The sequence below is a fragment of the Mesoplodon mirus genome (genome assembly GCF_964341445.2).
Source record: "Mesoplodon mirus genome assembly, chromosome: 5".
Classification (NCBI taxonomy): domain Eukaryota; kingdom Metazoa; phylum Chordata; class Mammalia; order Artiodactyla; family Ziphiidae; genus Mesoplodon; species Mesoplodon mirus.
Genome location: NC_138980.1, coordinates 152,476,950 through 152,498,963, shown reverse-complemented (window position 1 = coordinate 152,498,963; position 22,014 = coordinate 152,476,950). Strand labels below are relative to the sequence as shown.

Here is a 22,014-nt window from a genome sequence, read left to right as displayed (position 1 = left end):
CATTATACTGATGAAAAACTTTGATCACTAAATTAAGGTGGTGCCTGCCATCTTTCTGTATAATAATGTTACTATTTTCCCCTTTGTAATTAATAAGAAATTTGGGAGGAGTTTCTTTGAGATTATGTAAATATCCTGTTTCTCATTATACTTTTGTTCACTGGTTTTAGCATTTATTGATAAATCTTGCTTGAAACAATTATCATTGTGGTGTTTAACAAATGTTTGACATTATTCCTTCTACATTTATTAGTTGGAATTTTACTTTTTCTTCTCTCCCACTTATCTGTTGTTTGTTTGTTTATATCAGTATAGTTTGTGGATTATTATTTTATTCTATGATTTATAATCCATTACTAGTATTATTTATTTTGTTGTTCAAATTGTCTCAGATTTGATAGTTGGAAGCTCCTTCAAGTAGGCTCCTGTGCCTTTTTGACATATTCCCATCATTTCTTTTTTAATACTTCCTTATTTTTGGCATCATGAGACATTTCCTGAGTATGTTACACTCAGGAATCAGCCTAGAATCAGCCATTTCTCCATGGAACTTTTATTGGAGAATAGTGTTCAGAAACCAAGATCTGAGCAATTAGTGTGTTTATTATTACTGGCATCGCTTCTAGGCTCTGCCTGCAGATTGAGCTAGGAAATAAATGTGTGAACACAGAGGCATATATTTATGTCTATTTCTGTATGCATCTACAGATTAAAAGCCATGAGTCTATGTTGATAACCTCCAATGCTAATCCAACACTACATTCACTCTAGTCTTTCCCCTTTCCTTATTTATAACTTCTTTTCCTGACCATGAGAAACCTGGTTCTCATTTTCCATAATATAGTAACTTATTTGCTCAATCTTAGGATACACATTAAGTGGTTTTAGACAGTCCACCCCTTTGACTATGCAACACCTACATACACCCATCGTCCCACACATGCATTTTTAAAAGTCTTCATTCATACCTACATACAGTACACTCATCCTGTCCCCCAAAAGAGACAACTAAAGTATCATCCAATTACTACATCTAGTTCCAAGTCCAAGACTTCTGGGTGACATAAAAACTTTTTCTTTCAGTCTGGGTGTAGCTCTTCATGCTTTATTAAAACAAATGTATCGGTCACCAACACATTCAATATATAAGAGTAGAGAAAGAATATAGGTAAATTCAATTAAAGAAATCTCAATTATAAAAGAGGAGAATTGGCAAAACACACACTCGCATGAACACAGGCACACACTGGCAAATAATACATAAAAGACACAATTCCCCTGGGATGGGTATGTGACCTGGCGATGAGAACATGACTTAAACAGTCTAATCAGGGGGAGTCTAAGGACTCTGGCTTGGAAATGCTGGTACTAAGGATTTTCTTCCTTTCCCTTAGCATCACGGTTTGATAATGCTTTGTCAGTGGAGGGGTAGTTAATCAATCAATCTGGCAGCCTCTGGTTCTCTTCTTTTGGAGGCTTTTCTTTGTTCACTGACATATCTAGAGAAGTTTCTCTTTCCAGGGGCTACATAATTTTAGCATCCCCTTTTCTGTGTGTGTGATTTCAAAGAGTCTGAAATTGCCATAGGGTTTGAGCAGTCACAGAGTGTGGTTGTCCAGGATTGAGATGTCTTTGGTAATACAGCTCCTTTATAGGTTTAGTTATCCTCAAGATATTTGACTAGTCACTTCTGCAGGCTAGAAACCATGGACAGAATGCTTGTCTCTGGTTGTATTTGAGTTTAGGAAGTTCTATTGTCTAACAGCAGGCCTCTGTTGTATTACCATCTCCTTAGACCTCAATGTAATGGCTGCAACTTTTATCCTGGCTTCTGCTTCCGGACAGTTTCTGACAATAACTTGGAGTGGAATGATTTGTTGCCTGTCCTTGATTCCATCACAGCTGCACTTGTTTGTTTTGTCAGGTGGGGACTGTTTCATAGGAAGTATTTAAGAGTGACCTAAGTGGACAGGCTTGTCTTTTGCCCCAGCTATACCTCTTGTCTTTACCTGTATAAACCTTAACTTAGAGTCGAGTATTTGGTCTTTGTAACACTGCTAGATTCCAGTAATTTTTCTTGCAGTCATACCCAGAGAGGGCCTTCTAAGCAAAACCATACTTTCTTTCTTCTGCTCTCAGACAGGTCACTTCATCTTAAGATTGTTGCTTTAACCATTTACAATAGCCAGGACATGGAAGCAACCTAAGTGTCCATCAACAATGAATTGGTAAAGAAGATGTGGCACATATATACAATGGAATATTACACAGCCACAAAAAGGAATGAAACTGAGTTATTTGTAGTGAGGTGGATGGACCTAGAGACTGTCATACAGAGTGAAGTAAGTCAGAAAGAGGAAAAGAAATACCACATGCTAACACATATATATGGAATCTAAAAAAAAAGAAAGAAAAAAAAATTGTCAGAAGAACCTAGGGGCAAGATGGGAATAAAGATGCAGACCTACTAGAGAATGGACTTGAGGATACGGGTAGGGGGAAGGGTACGCTAGGACAAAGTGAGAGAGTGGCATCGACATATATACACTACCAAATGTAAAATAGATAGCTAGTGGGAAGCAGCCGCATAGCACAGGGAGATCAGCTCAGTGTTTTGTGACCACCTAGAGCGGTGGGATAGGGAGGGTGGGAGGGAGGGAGATGCAAGAGGGAAGAGATATGGGGACATATGTATATGTATAACTGATTCACTTTGTTATAAAGCAGAAACTAACACACCATTGTAAAGCAATTATACTCCAATAAAGATGTTAAAAAAAAAAGAAATGAAATTGAGTTATTTGTAGTGAGGTGTATGGACCTGAGTCTGTCATACAAAGTGAAGTAAGTCAGAAAGAAAAGAACAAATATTGTATGCTAACACATACATATGGAATCTAAAAAAAAAAAAAATAGTTCTGATGAACCTAGGGACAGGACAGGAATAAAGATGCAGACATAGAGAATGGACTTGAGGACACAGAGAGGGGGAAGTGTAAGGTGGAACTAAGTGAGAGAGTTGCATTGACATATATACACTACCAAATGTAAAATAGATAGCTAGTGGGAAGCAGCCGCATAGCACAGGGAGATCAGCTTGGTGCTCTGTGACCACCTAGAGGGGTGGGATAGGGAGGGTGGGAGGGAGACACAAGAGTTAGGGGATATGGGAATATATGTATACATATAGCTGATTCACTTTGTTATACAGCAGAAACTAACACAACATTGTAAAGCAATTATACTCCAGTAAAGATGTTTAAAAAAAAAAAAAAGATTGTTGCTTTATTGTAGGACCTTACTGTAATCCCAGGTCCTAGATTTTTCCTACCATTTTCCCTGATGTGCCTTAAAGGCACAGGCCTGAGTTCCAGCAGGCCACTGCTCTTCACATCATCACCTCTGCTCAGACAAGTCCACATTTTAGGTTTGTGTTTACTGCACCCTACTCCTGGAACCAAATTCTGTATCCTTTATGAATTCTCTGGTGCAAGAAACAGAAAAGTTGGTTCAAATTAGCTTAAGCAATACAGTAAAAGAATTTATTCACTTTTATCACCTGAAGTTCAGAGATAAGGCAAGTCTCAGAGTCAGCTTACCTCCCAGTGGGATCCACTCACTGCACCCTTCTCTTCTTGTTGGCTCCATTCTTAAGCTCCTTCCATTTTAGTGGCAAAATGGCTCCAACAGTCCCTGTCTTTATATCTTCATCCTCTGATTCTGAGAGGAAAAGCACAAAAAACAATGCTCAGGATTGCATGCCAGAGTCCCAAGATTTACCCGACTGGACTGTTTAGCTTAGGTAGCTCCCCCAAACCAATGGGGAGTTGAATATATTTGGCTAAGTCAATCAGTACCCATCCCATGGGTGGTATACGGCAACAGTAGACATCAAATTGAAAACAGCATACCATTAGAAAGGGGAAAGTGGACTCTGGGTAGACATCTATTACCAACCCTCTTAAAATAAACTTGCTACCAAGTCTTTTAAAAATAACTTCATGTTATCTTTTTTTAAAGGTGGCATTAATCTGTGTTTGAAATTGTCTTATTTATTATATGTCTCTCTTTGAGGAATCTCAGGCTCCACGAGAACAGTGACTTTATCTATCTTGTTCATTTCACTTATAATTCAATGGCTGGCATTCAGCAAATATTTGCTTAAATGAATGAATGAATGCATTGTGTTTATCTTGCATCTCTGAGACCTTAACAGCATAATGACCCAAACCTCTAGGGCATGAATATTTTACTTGACATGCTTGGGCTTAAAGCTTCACAGCTGGTAAGTGAATGGCCAAAGCCCAAACTCAGGCTGGCTGACCCCACATATCGTGCATTTCTGACCATTCCAAGCTGCTCTCGTGTGATGAAATAAGCCCTCAGTTTTAGCACAGCTGCGTTCAGAATACATGTAGGAAATATATAAAATATGTTGACAGCTAATGTCTAAATAATAATTTGGAAGAATGAGAGGAGTCTAAAACTGGCATGAATTGATATTTGTTTTTCTGATCTGGAACTATCAACATGCTCTGAGTTAAACTCATTTCCTGCCTGATAGTACATGAAAGAATGGGGTTGATCTGTTGTTAATCCCCTTTTATTTTCCTATGGCAATAATATAAGGCACATTATAATTTTGTTTATTGCATGTTGCTTCTGTTGATGATAGCAGAGAGGTCTGATCAACAGAGAGAAGTAATAATATTAATTGATTGTTTACTATGAGCTAGGTACTTCATTCATTCATCATTTACTCACTCATTTACATCTTTTCATCCTTATTCATTCATTGAATATTTATTGAATACCTTCCAAGTGGCAGGCGTCATGCTAGGGGCTAGGGATACAACATTTAGCACAGTCTAGGGAAACACTGTAGTGCATTGATTCAGATAGTAATGAACTCTGGAGTCAGCAAGATCTGAGTTCAACCCCTGGCTCTGCTGTGGTCTGTGAGATCCTGAGCATACAGTTAACTTATCTGTGTCTTATATGCTTCATTGCATGAAATTGTTCTTTGACTAACATGGAGTTGTTTTGTGAGGCTTGAGTGAGATAAAATAAATGTTGTATTTGCTGTGTCTGTCACATAGTAGTTGCTCAATTCAATGTTATTTTAAATTACCAGATGGTCCCTATCCTCAAGTTGCTTACAATGAGTGGAGAAAACAGACATAAGTCTTTACACTTAGTTTTCCCCAAAATGCTCTGACATTAGTGTTATTTTTCCTGTTTTATAAGCAAGACAATGAGAATAGTTTGTCCAAGCCCTCAGTTAATGAGTAAGTGAGGCAGAATCCAAAATTCAAAGATGTCTGAGTCTGAAGCCATGTCCTCTCCAACTGTCTGGATGAGATATTGAGAGACAGTGGTTCTAGTCCTGATTTCCTTCCAGTGGTTCTCAACCCTGAAGAGCTTTTTATAAAGCACCAAATGCCAGGACCCTGTTGCAACTTAATTAAATCAGAATATCAGCATCAAGGCTGACTAGGCATTGAGTATTATCAAAATCTCCTCAGAAGATTTTAATGGGCAGCCAGAGTTGAGGCACATTCAACTCTCTCAAGACTCTTCCAGCCTTGACAGTCTGATCCTTCTATATATGGCAGCAATTGTCAGGATGAGATCAGCCGGGTAGAAGCAGGGACATTCCAGGACTTTCCTCCACTGGGGCTCCATGGTCACCACTGTGTACTTTAAGGGAAAGGCCAGTGTTGGTAGAGCTCCCTTTGCCTAAGGCCACCGCCATGGGGTTATAAGACACAGCAGAGTATCCATATGGCACACCCGGCAGCTGGGTGAGTGCTGCTGAAGGACACTGGTGAGAGCTCAATCTCCCTCTTCAATGTTGGTATGACAGATCAACAGCATCCTTCACACATGGAGAAAGGAGCAGCCTGGGACATGTCCCAAGTAAATGCATTTGTTCTTTGTTTCTGGAGAGGATGCCAATGATCTTTTGTTCCTTGGGGTTCTCAAGAATGAAATCCTGTGCATAGCTATAGAAACAAACAAAGCTCTAGGGATAATTATCATACTAACCAATACGTCATATAGACACTTATTTAAGTTAATTAACCACAACAGGTATTTTGATCTATAGTCTCTTAGACTTTATATTGAGATATTCAATGAAGGGGAGAAGAAGAGTTTATCAGCCACTGGATGCCCTCTGGGACATTTTAGTCAAAGTGAAAGCTTCCGCATCTCCCTAAACTGGGGTCATTTCAGGAACTCATCCCAGAGTCTGGTCCACGTAAATCCAACCTGCCCACTCTCTGATTCACTCCTCATAGCAGTTCTGTGGGATACATAGTCAGGTATCACTGTGCTCATTTCACAGGGTTGGAAACTGATACTTAAAAGGTTAAGTGACTCACTCAATGACTAGAAAACTCATATCCTCCATTCAAGCATACATCTCTGGATTCTAAATTCTCAGGTTATTCAACTGAGTCAGGAGGAAATTACACTACTCAGGCACATCATAGACCGAGAAACCAACCAACCAAATGAAAGCAAAGACATACTAGTTAAAACACTGACGTTGGATTCTGATTATTTGTTACTGACATGTTTCAGCTTTAACTACTTTACGCCTGCTCTGGGAAACAAGAAGAGCATGTATCAGGTTAGCAGGTGGGACCCAGACTCTGGCTGAGTCAGATCTTCCTCCTTTCTTGTTACCTCACCCCAGTCTCAACTAGCAAGTGATGCGGAGCCTTCATGTATCCAGTCTCTGGCACAGGACAATTACCCTGAAAATGTTCAGTTAGAGGTTGAATAGGAAAATTACCACCCGTGAGAGACAGTTGAGAAAGAGCCATCATAGCTAAGGATGGGTGTGAGAACTCTCTAGACCAACACTGCCCAATAAAAATATAAGCCACATGTGTGATTTAAATTTTCTAGCAGCTATGTTAAAAAGAGTAAAATGAAAAAGGTGAAATTTATTTTAGTAATATATCTAGTTTTAGTCATATATTATAAATCCATTTTAGTAATATATCCAAAATATTTCAACATGTAATTTATTAAAAAATTAGTAATGAGATGTCTCACATTTCTTTTTCTTCTTCTTCTTCTTCTTTTGTACCAAATCTTCAAATTCTGGTATGCACATTACACTGACAGCACATTTCAACTCAGACTGGCTGCATTTCACATGCTCAGTAGCCAGACATGGCCAGTGGCTACTGTACAAAACAGTGCACGTCTCGACCATCTCCACACAATTATTAGGCTGTTCTATTGAGACTTACTATATAGAATCAGTTTTCTGAAGCTTTCTTATTATTTGGGGTTTAACTTGCAGCAAGTTAGATTTAACATGAAGGATAGGGTTTTGGTTGTTGAAGCAGTAGCGTTTTATTGAGTACTGTAACGCCAGACACTGTGTTTGGCTCTGAGAGCACAGAAGTGAGCAAAATCAGAGCCCTGGAACCTTCTGATTGAATCCATTTAAGAAAAGGATAACTATCCATCCATCTGAAATTCTGGGGGTACAGTTCTAATTTGAAGCTCATGGGGATTCAGGGAGAGATATTGAATAAAGGAGATGATCTAAAATTAAAAATCAACAAGTACTGGAACTCCTATTGTGAGCTCTGCAATTCCCATGGGTTGTGGGTGATATGAAAAATATATAAGATAGAATTTTAAGCGTCTAGAAGACTTACATATAAGAGAGCTGTCTTAGTTTTGGTTTCTCCAATGCTCCCACTAAGCTAAGGATTTGTGTTTAAGTCATTTATTTGGGAGGTGATCTTAGGAACCATGAAAGAGGAGGGGGGAAGTGAGGGAGAAGAGAGGCAAGCCAATACACGATGCATTAATGGATGCATTACTGCTGTGGATGACTGGGGCTCCATCCCACTGGGGATCCTCTGAGAGCTTGTGTGGAACATGCCTCAGAAACCACTCACTGAGGCACAAGGGAGCTGGGGTATTGATCCTCCAACCCCAGCGCTCATTGATGACGGGTCCCTCCTGGGGTGTTAACTGCTGGCACTTCTGACCTGCTGTACACTTGGGCTGAGCTCATCCGTGCTGCCAAAGAACACCCTCAGGAAGAGAAGAAAGGGACAGGAAGCTATGGGTGTGTGTGGAAACTAGCACAGGCAATTGTGGAGTGCCAAGAAGATATGACTCGGGGGAGACTGGGATTGACATATACACACTAATATGTATAAAATAGATAACTAATGAGAACCTGCTGTATAAAAAAATAAATAAAATAAAATTCAATAATTCAAAAAAAAAAAACAACAAAAAGAAGATATGACTTGGGTTCTGACACAGTCTAGTCTGCAACAATGTTTAGCATTCTAAAGTGCTTACCATGGTACCAGACCCTGCTCTAAGCACTTTACATGTTGTAATCCACTAAATCCTTAAAACTCTATGAGATAGGTACCTATTACCATCTCCATTTATAAAAGGAAAGAATTGAAGAATAGAGAGGTTATGTAGTTTGCTCAAGGTCACACAATTAGGAAGAGACACAACCAGTCTCTGAGTTTGGTGTCTTAATCATTGTGCACTCATTTACCAAATACTAGGATTATATTAAAAATGGACTCTTCCTTTCAGAGAAAGCCTTCCCAGTCGTGCTTTAAAAATACTTGATATTATACTTGAACAGAAAACTTGCCTTTCGCGGTTTCAGTTTTACATTCTGGACTATCTACACAGCTCTTAATAGGAAAGTCTCTTCAGAGTAAGTGGAAGAGAGAAGCTCTTCAAATCCAGAACTAGACTAGATCAGCTGATCAAAGACAGAGGTTTGCCAAGGTGTGTGCTGAAGAAAGGAAAGCAATATTTTTATAAAAGTCAAGTACCAAGACTGCATGTCTCCAAAGTGTTCACAAATCCACGGTATGCAAAGATGCCTCTTTGTGGAATCCTCGCTCAGATAACTGAAATATTAAGGGGCTGAACCCTCATGGAACAAATTCATTTTTCTCCCACCCACTGACTGCTAACCTTCTCTGTCGGTTGGGTCTCTTTTCCTCACACCTTGGTGGGAACTCAAGTTGACCCCTTGTGTTTTCCAGTCAGTCACGTTTCAAGGTTGCCTCCTTCTCAGGTAAGCGGTCCAGTTTGTCTGACCCAAAACTTCAATCTCATGCATTTCGAAACTTCTCTCCTGCCCTACTGCAGGCCTGCCCCGGGCTCAAATACTTGAATTAAGGAAGGGAGGAGGGTACTGATCGGTTCCTTATTCACCCTGTAACACCCTCTCCCCAGCTTCTGCTTCTCCTAACTCCTCCAGAGCCAGGGTAAGGGGAGGGCGGAGGAGGACAGGGGCAAAGCCTTACTGACCAGTGCTGTAGCACCACGGTTGTGTGCCCTCTACATAGCAGATCTTAGCTTTCTCTTTCATCCTTCCTTTTTGCTTGTTCTTTGGAGACCTCCTTGCTGGGCACATCTCCCTGAGGAGATTAATGTCTCCTGGCTGACCACTCATGACCCCCTCAGCTCCTACCTGAGAGTTGACCCTTCAGTCTCTTTCTGCTGGGTTGTCTAGTCCCTGTGGACAGACCCTTTGGGTGGGGTGCTTTCAAGGCAAACAGAGCCTGGCTTCCACCTAAGGTGGCCCCTCCGATCCACAGATGACAGGATGATGCCTACCCTTGCCCACCCTAGAAGGCAGTGTTATCTACTGTCCCACCAGCCCTCTCTCTTCTCCCAACCACTGGGGACAGTTCCACCAATCTTTCCCCTTTGGAATTTTGTAGGCCCTGTGACCTGTCCACTCTGGAGAATACTTGTCAAACTTTTCTCAAAATTCTTTTTAGGGACTTCCCTGGTGGTGCAGTGCTCCCAATACAGGGGGCCTGGGTTCGATCTCTGGGCAGGGAACTAAATCCCACATGCCTGCTGCAACTAAGAGTTCACATGCCACACCTAAGGAGCTGGTGAGCCGCACCTAAGGAGCACGGGAGCCGCAACTAGGGAGCCCCCCTGCTGCAACTAAGATCTGGTGCAACCAAATAAATAAATAGGTATTTTTAAAAATTTCTTTTTAAATCCATGGCAGCCCTTGGTTTCTATAGTAATGCAAGCAACTAGCTCAGGGGTAAATGGACAAGATTTATTCTGTCCTCTTGGCCCAAACCCCAGTATCCTCTATCCTTCCTCACTCCCATCACACATTTGATTTGAGTAGGGGAAGGGGAGGAAATATTCTGGGCTCAGAGAAATCCTCTCTTACTAACCTTCTTTCAGCATTGTTGCCTTTTATATGGGCAGGGGAAGGTAGTGATGCACTATGGGTTGGAAAGTTGGTTCCAACCTCACAGCAAGTCCTGCTGATGGTCTAGCACCCACTGCCCTCAGCTTTGGAGCTTGAGCAATAGGGCCCATCTTATTTCATATCCTGCTACAGAAGTAAGAGAGCTGACCACCTCTGTAAGCAGCTTAAAGGCACTTTAGTCATGCTGGGAGTAAGCAAATTACCTCAAGATGTCTTCCAACATCCGGTTTTAATATTCATAATCTTAAGCTTTGCTTGCTGTTTTTTCTAACCACAGGATAACTCCTAACATTGCTTGAAAAGTGGGGGAAAAACTTTTCTTTCTTTTAGGTATATGGAAAAATAAAGCAGGTATAATAGAGAAAAAGCAATTCAAGGATCCTTAGTTCTACCAATATACTGATCGTGACGATAAAGAGGACTTAGCAAAAGTGTGATCGGAATATGAGCTTTTGAAAGCAGTCCCCACCCCCTCCACTGGTGCCAAGCGACAGAAGAACTTGAATTAACATGAATTCCTAGAATAAATAAATTCTGTTTCCACGCCTGGGGAGGGAGAGGAAGAGAAGTATCATGGGAATATATTATGAAATGCCTAGTGAAACTTCAAATTCAAAGAAATACAAAGAAATATAAATCTCTCTCTCACACACATTACAGAGAGACTGACAGATTGATAGATCGATAATCTCTCCTACTTGAACAGGTTGATCTACAAGCTGTTCTTTCCATGTCATCTTTTTGCCTTCTTACAGGGACTCTGTGTGAATCATCACAGCCATAAAACTATGTGACTGAACGCTGATAATTACATGACTTTTAACTGGAAGAGAACAATGGCTTTAGTTCCCTTATGGAGCCGTAGATTTTCTGTCAATGTGCAGCCAAGAATCGTGCTTTGCTGGTCAGAGGGTCTATTTATCTGTCTTTGTGGAAGATTCAGGCTCAGTAACAAAGACTCCAAGGGGCAGCAGCTGCAGATTTCCCGGAATCCCTGTCCAAACCAAGGGGAGCAGCCCATTCCCAGAGCTGGCAGTGCCCCAGGCCCCCCGTACCCCTGCCGGCTCTCCGTCTCCTGGGGCCAGATCTCTTGGCCTGAGCCTGGATGGTGGCAGGAGGCCAAAGCAGATAGGGACAAACTTTCCCCCCTTTCACTCTCACATGACAGCAGTCGGCACAAGAAGTGCCAAAGTACAGGAGATTGGCTTAAACTGTGATTTAGTCTCTTCCCTCAAAATAAAAATAATGTGCCTTCAAATTACAACATGTTCCCTGAACAATATTGAACAGAATATTTATGGAACAGCAGCTCTAGCTGTGGCATCCAGCTCAGTATCTTCCTTCCAAGCATCTCACATGCGTCAGCTTGTTGGGACCTGACACCCCTAGGGGGTAGATGGCACTAATATTATGATCCCTCTTTTAAGCCATGGACTGCTCCACTGGATGTGACTTTCCTCCAGTCACACAACTGATTACTTTCAGGGTCACGACTGAAAGCCAGTTTCCTCACCCTCAGAATTCTACTGCCTTAATTGAGGAGAGGAATGCTACACAGAATTTTTGAAAGGATTTTTTTTTTCTGATTCCAGAAGTAATCTGTATTCATCAAAAAAAAAAATTGGAAAAACACTAGGAAGCACCAGGAAGCAAAAAAAAATCACCCATATTCCCAGTTAGACATGATGACTGCTATTAACATTTGGTTGTGTCCATTTCATGTGTCCATTTTCTTTTAAAAATAGTTTCATACTGTGCATACTGGTTTTTTAGGAAGTTTCTTTCATTTTCTTCCCAGTCATAAAGGTAATATATGCTGATTATAAAAAACCCAGAAAACACAAACAGTTATAAAGACCATCAAAGCCACACCATAATCCCACCCACCAAGAGGTAACCATTAGAAAGCAATTTCATTGAATGTGACATTTAGAAAGCCTATAAACTTGCAACATGCCTCTAAGGCGAGAGTAAGGTGTTTTAGGGAAAATGAAGAAACGAATACTTTGCCATTATCCTTGTTTAGAATTGAGGCTGATTTGTCCAGAATGAACGTCTCTTCATTTCAGCCTCCCTATTTATATATAGAGAGCCAAGAGTTTCCAATTAACTTCATAAGAATATTTTCAGGATCAATCTTAAAACGTTGGTTGAGAATTCAGACTGTTCTGAAAGAAACCTACACTCTCCAGGCCATGAGCCACGCTCATTCAGTTAGAGTTTCTCCCTGCCAGGCCAGGCCACACAGAATTGGGGTCACATGAAAATAGTAGAAGGTGGCTTGGCTGGAGATCACACTCGAGCTTTATCTGGGCCCGAGAATAGAAGGAGCTGACAAAGCAGAGGAGGATGTGTAAGATCGCTGTTCCTCTGGACAGTCAAAACCATCCAAGGCACATCCATGTGCAGGTGCTAAAGGCTTTGGGAGGGAGAGAGCTCTCTTTTTCAGGGCATTTATATTGACTTTTCTTTGAAACTATTTTGTTGCTATATCTCAAAATTGCCTTGAAAATAGTAGTCAGCAGGGGGAATGGTCCACCATCTGACTTTATAACTCTCTTAGGGATACGGCTGTACCTACAAAAATTGAGTATTCTCCATGGCTTAATCAGCCCGATGGCAGCACTAAGATTGGAAGAGGAAAGTGTTCTGATGCTACAGAACAGAAAGTCTCAATGGTAACTTACAAGACAGGTGGAATTTTGATTATGGCTGCACAGAGGCCCCTAGAAGTAAGCACTCAGGTATGTGCTACCTTGCTAAAATACAACAGAACCAATCAAACGGATGAAAACCTCAACCACACTCCTGATGTGTACCACTGTTGTCTCAGGTTATCCTCACTCGTGTGCTCCCCGCCCCTTCTCCTGCATGTCCTATGCGTATATGGCAAGTGGCACCGCTATCTACCCGGCTGCCCCCAATCCAAATTCCTTAGCATCATTCTTGACTTCTCCCTCTGTCTCATTCCCCTAATCTAATTAGCAAGTCTTGTTGATTCTGCTTTCTAAATATGTCTCAATCCTCTACTTTTTTTCCATTCCCACTTTGTCCAAGCTGCAGTCATCTGTTAACTGGTCCACTGCTATTGACCCCTCACTGGGGTCCCATTTCCATTCTTGCTCTCCCCTAGGCAGAGTAATCCTTTGGAAACACAAATCTGACAGTGTTACTCTCCCGCTGAGAACTCGCCCATAGTTCTTTCAATCAAAGAGTAATTTCCATGCAGTAAAAATCACTCTTTTGAGTATATGATTATGCAGATTTTCACAAACACACAGTGGTGTAACTGTCACAGCATTCAAAATATAGAACAGTTATTTTTGGTAATTAAGAATAAAGCTGTTATAAAAACTCACGTAGCGTCTTTTGTGTGAAAGTAAGTTTTCATTTCACTTGGGTAAATACCTAGGAGTGGTATCTTTGGCTTGTATGGTAAATGTATTTTTAACTTCATAAGTAACTGCAAAACTGTTTTCCAAAGTGGCTGTACCATTTTGCATCCCTATGTTGGTAGGATAAAGTCCAGACTCCACATTAGGTCTTCAGAGCCCTCCACACCTGCCTCCTACCTGTCTCTCCATTCTCAGCTCTCTCCATTCCCCCACCCTTTCCATGCTTTATCACCCAATCACACTCAACTTCTTTCACTGTTGTGACAAACTCTTACTAATCTCTGGGACTTCCCACATGCTGAGTCTTCTGCCAAAGATACTAGTGCATCTACCTCCCTTCTTTATCTGAACAACATTTCTCTTTTTGTAGTTCAGATCATTTTATTTATTTTTTTAAATTGGGGTATAGTTGCTTTACAATGTTGTGTTAGTTTCTGTTGTACAACGAAGTGAATCAGCTATATGTATACATATATCCCCTCCCTCTTGGACCTCCCTCCCACCCCTATCCCCCCCATCTAGGCCACCACAGAGCACTGAGCTGAGCTCCCTGCACTATACAGCAGGGTCCCACTAGCTATCTATTTTACACATGGTAGTGTATACATGTCAATTCCAATCTCGCAATTCATCCCATGCCCTCTTCCCCCCTTGGTGTCCAAATGTTTGTTCTCTATATCTGCATCTGAACAACTTTTTAATCTGACAGACTCACTGGCTTAAACATCACTTCTGACAGGAAGCTTTCCTTGAAACTCAATTAGGATCCCCCATGCATTTCCCTCATTCACTCACTCAACAAAGGTTTGATGAATAACAGCCAGGGTCTAAGATCTGTTCTAGGCACAGGGGAGATAGCAGTGGATGAAAGAGATAAAAGTCCAGACTCCCATGAAGCTGACAGACAATGAACAGTAACAACAACAAAACAAACATATACTAGAACATCAGGTGGTAGCCAGTGCTATAAAAAACTAGAGCAGAACATGTGGGGTTGCTATTTTAGATAGGGCAATTGGAGGACATCACTGAGTAGAGGACACCTCTCTGAGAACAGGTATGAGTGAAATAAGGGAGCAGCTCTGCAAATATCTGGGGAAAGATAATTCCAGGCAGAGTGAACAGCAAGGACCAAGATGTTAAGACAGAAAAGAGGTGGGCATGAAAAGGCTGGTGTGTTCAGGAAGCAGCTTGAAGACTGGCGATGGGAACCTAGGAAGCTGGGGAAGAGGTGAGGAAGATGAGCTTGGATCTTAGGGTGTTTCCATAGTGCCCTCCACCATCAAAGCATTTGTCACACTGCATTGTTACTGCTTCCAAAGTTGTCTGTCCTTCCCTTTCAACTGTGTGCTCTTTGAGGCCAGGCACTGTGTTTGTTCTGCTTATTACCAGTTGTAAGTACTTAAACACCGTGTCTGCTGCGTGGTAGGTTCTTTTTTTTTTAATTTTATTGAAGTATAGTTTATTTACAATGTTGTGTTAATTTCTTCTATATAGCAAAGTGACTCAGTTATACATATACATATATATATATATATATATGTATGTATGTATATATCCTCTTCCATTATGATTTATCACAGTATATTGACTATAGTTCCCTGTGCTATACAGCAGGACTTTGTCGTTTATCCATCCTATACAAACTAGTTTGTATCTGCTAATCCCAAACTCCCAGTCCTTCCCTCCCTTACTTCCTCTCCCCCTTGGCAACCGCAAGTCCGTTCTCTATATCTGGAGTCTGTTTTTGTTTCATAGATATGTTGATTTGTATCGTATTTTAGATTCCACATATAAGTGGTAGGTTCTTAATAAATACTCAGATGAATGAATGAGTGGATGGACTACCTCAACAGCACAAAGTCTCTTGATTGAACGACAAATCCCTGAGAAGATGGCATGAGCCCATATTACCAGCGGAAAGAAGGAGGCTCAGATTGTTGAAATGACTTTCTCAGAGGGAGAGGTGAGTATGTGGCTGGAATTCAGCTTCCTCGTGATCACAGCTCCCTCTCACAATACCTGCACAGTCTTTCCTGAACCAGGAAGTAACAGACTCTCAAATACAAACATCCTTCTGGGGGCTTCTCTGGTGGTGCAGTGGTTAGAATCCACCTGCGAAATCAAGGGACACCGGTTGGAGCCCTGATCTGGGAAGATCCCACATGCCGCCAAGCAACTAAGCCCATGCGCCACAGCTACTGAGCCTGCGCTCTAGAGCCCATGAACCACAACTACTGAGACTGCGCTCTAGAGCCCATGAACCACAACTACTGAGCCCGCGCACCACAACTACTGAAACCCACATGCCTAGAGCTCGTGCTCCGCAAAAAGAGAAGCCATCTCAATAAGCCCGTGCACCGCAACAGAGTGGCCCCCACTCGCCACAACTAGAGAAAGCCCGCATGCAGCAACAAAGACACAATGCAGCCAAAAATATAAATAAAAATAAATAAATAAATTTAAAAAACAAACGTCCTTCTGTTCATCCTCATTCACTATTTCTGCTGACCTTAAATTTGAAAGTATATCTCTGGACCATCCTTTAGGGCATCAGTTGTTGTTGTTGTTTTTTTAAAGCAGCCCAGGAGCCCACAAATGTTTTTTTTTTAATTTATTTGACCCACAGAATGATTTCAAAAAACTGGAAAACATCATCATTAAAAAGCAAAATTTCTGGCTTGTTTTGAAAAATCTGAAGATGTGGCAGTGCTAGCTCTGTAATTTCCATGGAAACACCCAGCAGACTGAGGAGTGACTGTCCCTTTAGGCAGGATGTGTTCTCTCCAATTTGCCACAGCTCTCAATGCTCTTTGGTGCCAAGTACCTGGTCCATGTCACTAGGTGAGGTTACTTGTTTGGAGGGTGATAAAAGGCGGTTTAATGCCCCATAGCACATGCAGTCAAGGCCCATGGTTGAGGGGGTTTGAGGAGCAGGGCCAGACCCCTGTGTATTCCATTTCTCTTTCCAGCACATGTAGGTGGTTGAATTCAGAATGAAATGACTAGGTAGAGTAGCCCAAAAATCAGGAAGTGAGGAAACAAAGGTGATGCCCCAAAGATCTGCATGCAGCAGAAGAGATTATGAGAAGGGCATAGGGAAGGCAGCGGTGAAGGCTGCAGGGGAGACTGCATCCCTCCACCCAGCTCAGGGTGCCGGCCTCGGGTCTTACCTGTACGTAAGTCCACGTGGTTTGCAATGCCAGCTGACAGAGCCCCTGCTTCCCCTTTGATTATATAACTCAGTACTCCAGTCATTGCACACTGTCTACATTACTGTTCTATCAAAAACATCATTGCATATCAGGCAGTACCAACTCAAGTCATAGTCTGGCTTAGGAGAACTCCAGAAGAGAGCTAGAAGGAATTTTCCATGCCAAGTTATGTAATCCAGGGTCTACCACAAATCCTGGCATGCTGTCGCTGAATAAATACTTGCTGAAGATGAATGAACCTCGTGCGAGTTACTTTTCCTCCCACTTCATCTATAAAGTGAAGGGTTCTCGTTTAACTATTCTTTAAGACCTCATAGAGCTCAGACATCCTGTAGTTCTATGGATTTCTAAGTAGTTACAAGCAAAGTAGAGATCGGCAATAAATACCGGGGTCTCATCCATTTCCTGAGCAGAATAAAACATTTTAATGACGGCAGAAAAAGAATCAAGAAGGCTCTGATTTTCCACTGCTGAGCTGAGATCATGCCATTAGTCACAGCTGTGTTTCTCAGCATTGGTGTCAAACCAGGTCCATCCAGAGTTTAGATCTTGCATGTGTGTGGAGTTTATTGGCCCAAAATGAATGCATCAGAAATTTGCCTCTGGGACTCAAGACGCGTGGCTGTAATGGGTATGATATACAGGTGAGGCCAGCCTGCACAGGCCAGCCAGGTGGCGGGGGCCGCCCGGCGGCTGCTATAAGTTAAAGAGCCGTCCTGGGCTCCTTGCCTGATGATTTTCTTCTGTTAGCCTGCTTCGGTGCCTAAGATGCCCACTATTAATCGCACCTTTGAGTTAAGGCCTTGAAAGATGGCCTCCAGATACTCCAATATGCAAAGAGGGATTTTAAATCAAAACATTTGCATTTATTACCATGTTGGAAGAGTAATTTTCTCCAGCAATGATGATGATATTTGCAATATATTATTGCGCACTAATCCTGTACCAAGCACTTTACACACTGCTGAAGGTTTTTTCATTTCACCCACACAATCCCCTCTGCAATGAGTACTATATTTAGCCCTATTTATAGGCTTGGCAAGAGCCAGAGGTCATACGACCCTAAGTGGAGTCAAACGCAGATTCTAGATCTTCTCTTTCTCTCTCTCTCTCTCTCAGGATATAACTTACACACAGTGCAGTGCACAATCTTAAATGCACGGCTGGGTAAATGTCTACATATGCATACCCTCCTATAACCATCACTCAGACCAAGGTAGAGAACATTTCCAGCACCCCAGGATGTTCCTTCGTGTCCCCTCCCAGTTGGTCCCTCAGCACCCCTCCTCCTGCAAAGGATTCAGAACCCTAACATCTACCTGTTTGGCTATGGGAAGGGAGGTGGTAACCCAGACAAACTTGGAGCGGGGGTGGGATAGTCCAAGAAAAATAATAGCAGGAGGGGGTAGGGTAGAGAGGCAACAGCAGGGAGCTGTCTCTGGGGAGAGGCGAGGGCTTGTCCTCAGGTGTCAGTGTTCCCTGCAGCACACCCAGCTACTGCCCAGTTGGCTGGGGCAACCAGCAGCATCTCCAAAGCATGAGGACCTAAGTGTGCAGAGACCATCGCGGGAGCGTGGGTCCTGCATATCAAGCAGTGCTGGTCTCTCCCACTGCCAGGAATCCCAGTCTCTAACAAGAAACAGAATGCTGACAAATGAAAAGGAGATGTGTTTGCTGGCACAGAGTCCACGGAGTGGGAAGGCAGGCCAACGCGGTGCTCCCACAGGAAATTTCGAACCCACTTTCTAATTCTTAGTTTAGCTATCATCAGCTCTTCCCAGATCCAATGTTGCTGTTTTCACTTTGCCGTGTTTAAATCGAGCTTCTCCTATTGTCCTTCTGTCTGCCCTACAGTTCAGGATGCTAGTTTCGGATTGTACAGCCTCCCCGGGGCTTCTGCGCGGTGTTGACTGCATTCCCTTTAAGAGAGCTCTTCTGCCAGCTGTCAAGTGTTGACCGTCAGCTTGTATTTGATTATTGTTACCAGTTCTTCTTTAACTCTGCATCACCCTATCTCCAGATCTGAAGTCCTAAGTAGTTGGCAGGCACTAGGAGACACACTTCAGGGAAACCCTGTGACTTAACTTGGAGGGCAACCACAGATAAAGGTTAAGAGCTATGTACCTAGGTTTTTGCTGATAAGAAGAGTGAGATTTCGCAAAGGGAGGGAAGGCTGAAGAAAGAGGGAAGACAAGATGGAGGAAAGGAGAATGAAGAGTGGAAGGAGAGAGGGAGAAGGGGAAGGGAGAAGAAGAAAGAAACAGAGAAAGAGGAGCATGAGAGGGAGAAGGCTGGAGGAGAGAGAGCGGAGGAACGGAGGGAGGGAAACACTGAGAACAAGTGCAGGAGGGAGTGGGCAGCTGGAGTTCAGACTTTCAGAGGACAAGACAGGAGTCTGTGCCAAGAAAAATGGGCTTCGGAAGGCCTGATTATTTTTGTTAATTGTTTACGATAACCGAGCAGCTAAACACTGCCAGGCATCTACATCAATGGATGCCTATAGAAAACTAGACGTCAAACGTTGCAAATATTAAATATTCTGTCTTGTGATGTCCCCGAATGCACTCACACTTAGCAGATACTGGGTTAATTATGCAGAGAGATCAGGAAATACGTTTGGCCCTTGTCAGTCACGTCCCATTTCACACAGCTGAGAAATTATAAAAGATGGGAGAAATAGGTGCAAACAGAAACAGTGGGGCTGTCCACTCTCCTCTTTACAAATTCAACTGGAGAGATTTCTTTAGCTATAACCAACCATGCTACAACTGGACATGTGGCATTTTCAGAACATTCCATCTAAGGGGTCAGGGAAGCATGTAATGCATCTTGAAAATATTTCTATCTAAACCATTTAAAACTTTTGTGCCATGATTATAGGGGATAAACCCTCAGGTAAAAATGAGCTCCCCAGATGGTGCATCCCTGCCCATTTTCCTCGAGGAGTTCTAGAGGACCCACGTTTTCTTGCATGTGTTTGTCATCAAAATTAGAGAAGCCCTGAGAGACCTGCTGAACGATACATCTGCTTGGTGAAGTTTTGGGGGCAAAACAAAACCATTCACTTTTCAGCATTCATTTATTGTTCAGTAACATTCCTTGCTAGTCAGAAGATTCCTACAGTTCAAAAAGTTAAAACTTTACCAATAAAGAAACTCATTTTTAAGCACATAAAAATAATGGTTCAGATGTATAATGATACTCTATTTGAATTTTTCCTAAATTTATAAACATAGTGCTGATAGCCATCATATAGAAATTAAAATTCTGAATCTAGTCATCTAAGTTCAAATCTTAGAAAGCCTGTTTAAAGGAGGCATCTTAGTGAACTAGAAAAACTAGAAATTAGGTGAGTTTAGTTTTAGCACTTCCTCATCCACTAAATGAATATTGCTCTTTGGATAAGTCATATATTTATTTATTATTAATTTATTCATTAATTCCAAAAATATTTTGTTGAACTTAGTATGTGCCAGAGTCTACTAATCTCTGAAGATATGGAGAGGAAAGGCTCATTGCTGCCATCATGTACTTCCTCACAGAATGTAACTTCAAAAAGTACTTATGTAATATCTGTCTCCTCACATTAGATTATTAACTTTACAAATGAAATGACTGTGCTATGGTTTACCTTTCTCTCTCCATCACTAGCCCAACACTGAGTACGTGGCATTTACTCAGCAAATATTCATCCAATGAATACATTTATCATAAGTTAACATTTAAATAGCACTTACAGGGACTTCCCTGGTGGCGCAGTGGTTGAGAATCTGCCTGCTGGTGCAGGGGACACGGGTTCGAGCCCTGGTCTGGGAGAATCCCACATACCGCGGAGCGACTAGGCCCGTGAGTCACAGCTGCTGAGCCTGCGCTTCTGGAGCCTGTGCTCCGCAAAAAGAGAGGCCACGATAGTGAGAGGTCCGCGCACCGCGATGAAGAGTGGCCCCCGCTTGCCGCAGCTAGAGAAAGCCTTCGCACAAAAACGAAGACCCAACACAGCAAAAGTAAATAAATAAATTAATAAAACTCCTACCCCCAACATCTTCTTTAAAAAAAAAAAAAAATAGAAATAGAGTCACAGATGTAGAAAACAAACTTATGGTTACCAGGGAGAAAAGGGGAAGGGGTAAGTTGGGAGATTGGGATTACATATACACACTACTATATACAAAACAGATAACTAATAAGGACCTACTGTAGAGCACAGGGAACTCTACTCAACATTCTGTAATGGGTTATCTAGGAAAAGAATCTAAAAAAGAGTAGATATATGTATATGTATAACTGATTCACTTTCCTGTACACCTGAAACTAACACAACATTATAAATCAACTATACTCCAATAAAAATTAAAAATAAATTAAAAAAAAAGAAATTTGCACCCCATTCTGTGGTAGATATTAATACTGCTCACAAAATATTTTTAGTTCTTCTGGGCACATAGTAGGATTGCACTTCCCTGTCCCTCTTTGAAGATAGGTGGGTCTCTATGACATGCTTCGGCCAATGAAGTGTGTGTGGACATGACAGGTGCCACTTCCAGATAGATGTATTAAGATCTAATCCATGATTTACTGTAGTTGTCTTTTCTTCCACTAAGAAAATAGGCAAAGTTCTACAGAGAGACTGCTCCTTCAATCCAGGTCCTATGATGAAGACAATGTGAAACACAGGCCCTAGCTGACCCTCATGGATGTGTCCCATGCATAAGAAATAAGCTTTTCTGTTTTAAGTCACCAAGACTGGAAGTTTTTTGTTATCAGAGCATAATCGAATCTATCTTGACTAACACATATTCCATGATGCATCTTACTCATTTAAATACGTAAATATATCCCCCTCCAAATTTGCAGATACACTTAGCACCCCAGAGAGACACACCACATCGATCTAGTGACTATGTGTGCTGCCTTCACTTTCGTCCCATGTGAGAAGCATAGAACCAGAAGCTTTGGGACCCCTTCAAATGCTGATGTTATGTCATGCTGTGTATGAGGAGAGAACAGGTACCCACGAAGACTGTGTCTATGTCACTTAACTAAACCAAATAAAATTAAATTAATTTGATTGGAGAGCTGTTATATCTGATTGTGGAGCAATTGATTAGATTTCCATTGAGTCAATCTGATTTCATTGTTA

At 41.8% G+C, this 22,014-nt stretch overlaps 1 long non-coding RNA gene across 1 annotated transcript in view; it reads right to left on the bottom strand.

The window, feature by feature from the left end:
* Positions 1–22,014, bottom strand: part of LOC309805543 — a 116,194-nt gene that overhangs the window by 15,309 nt on the left and 78,871 nt on the right. The window contains exon 2 of the long non-coding RNA XR_014294258.1: positions 3,600–3,720. This is a non-coding gene — a long non-coding RNA (uncharacterized lncRNA). The remainder of the gene's footprint in view (positions 1–3,599; positions 3,721–22,014) is intronic.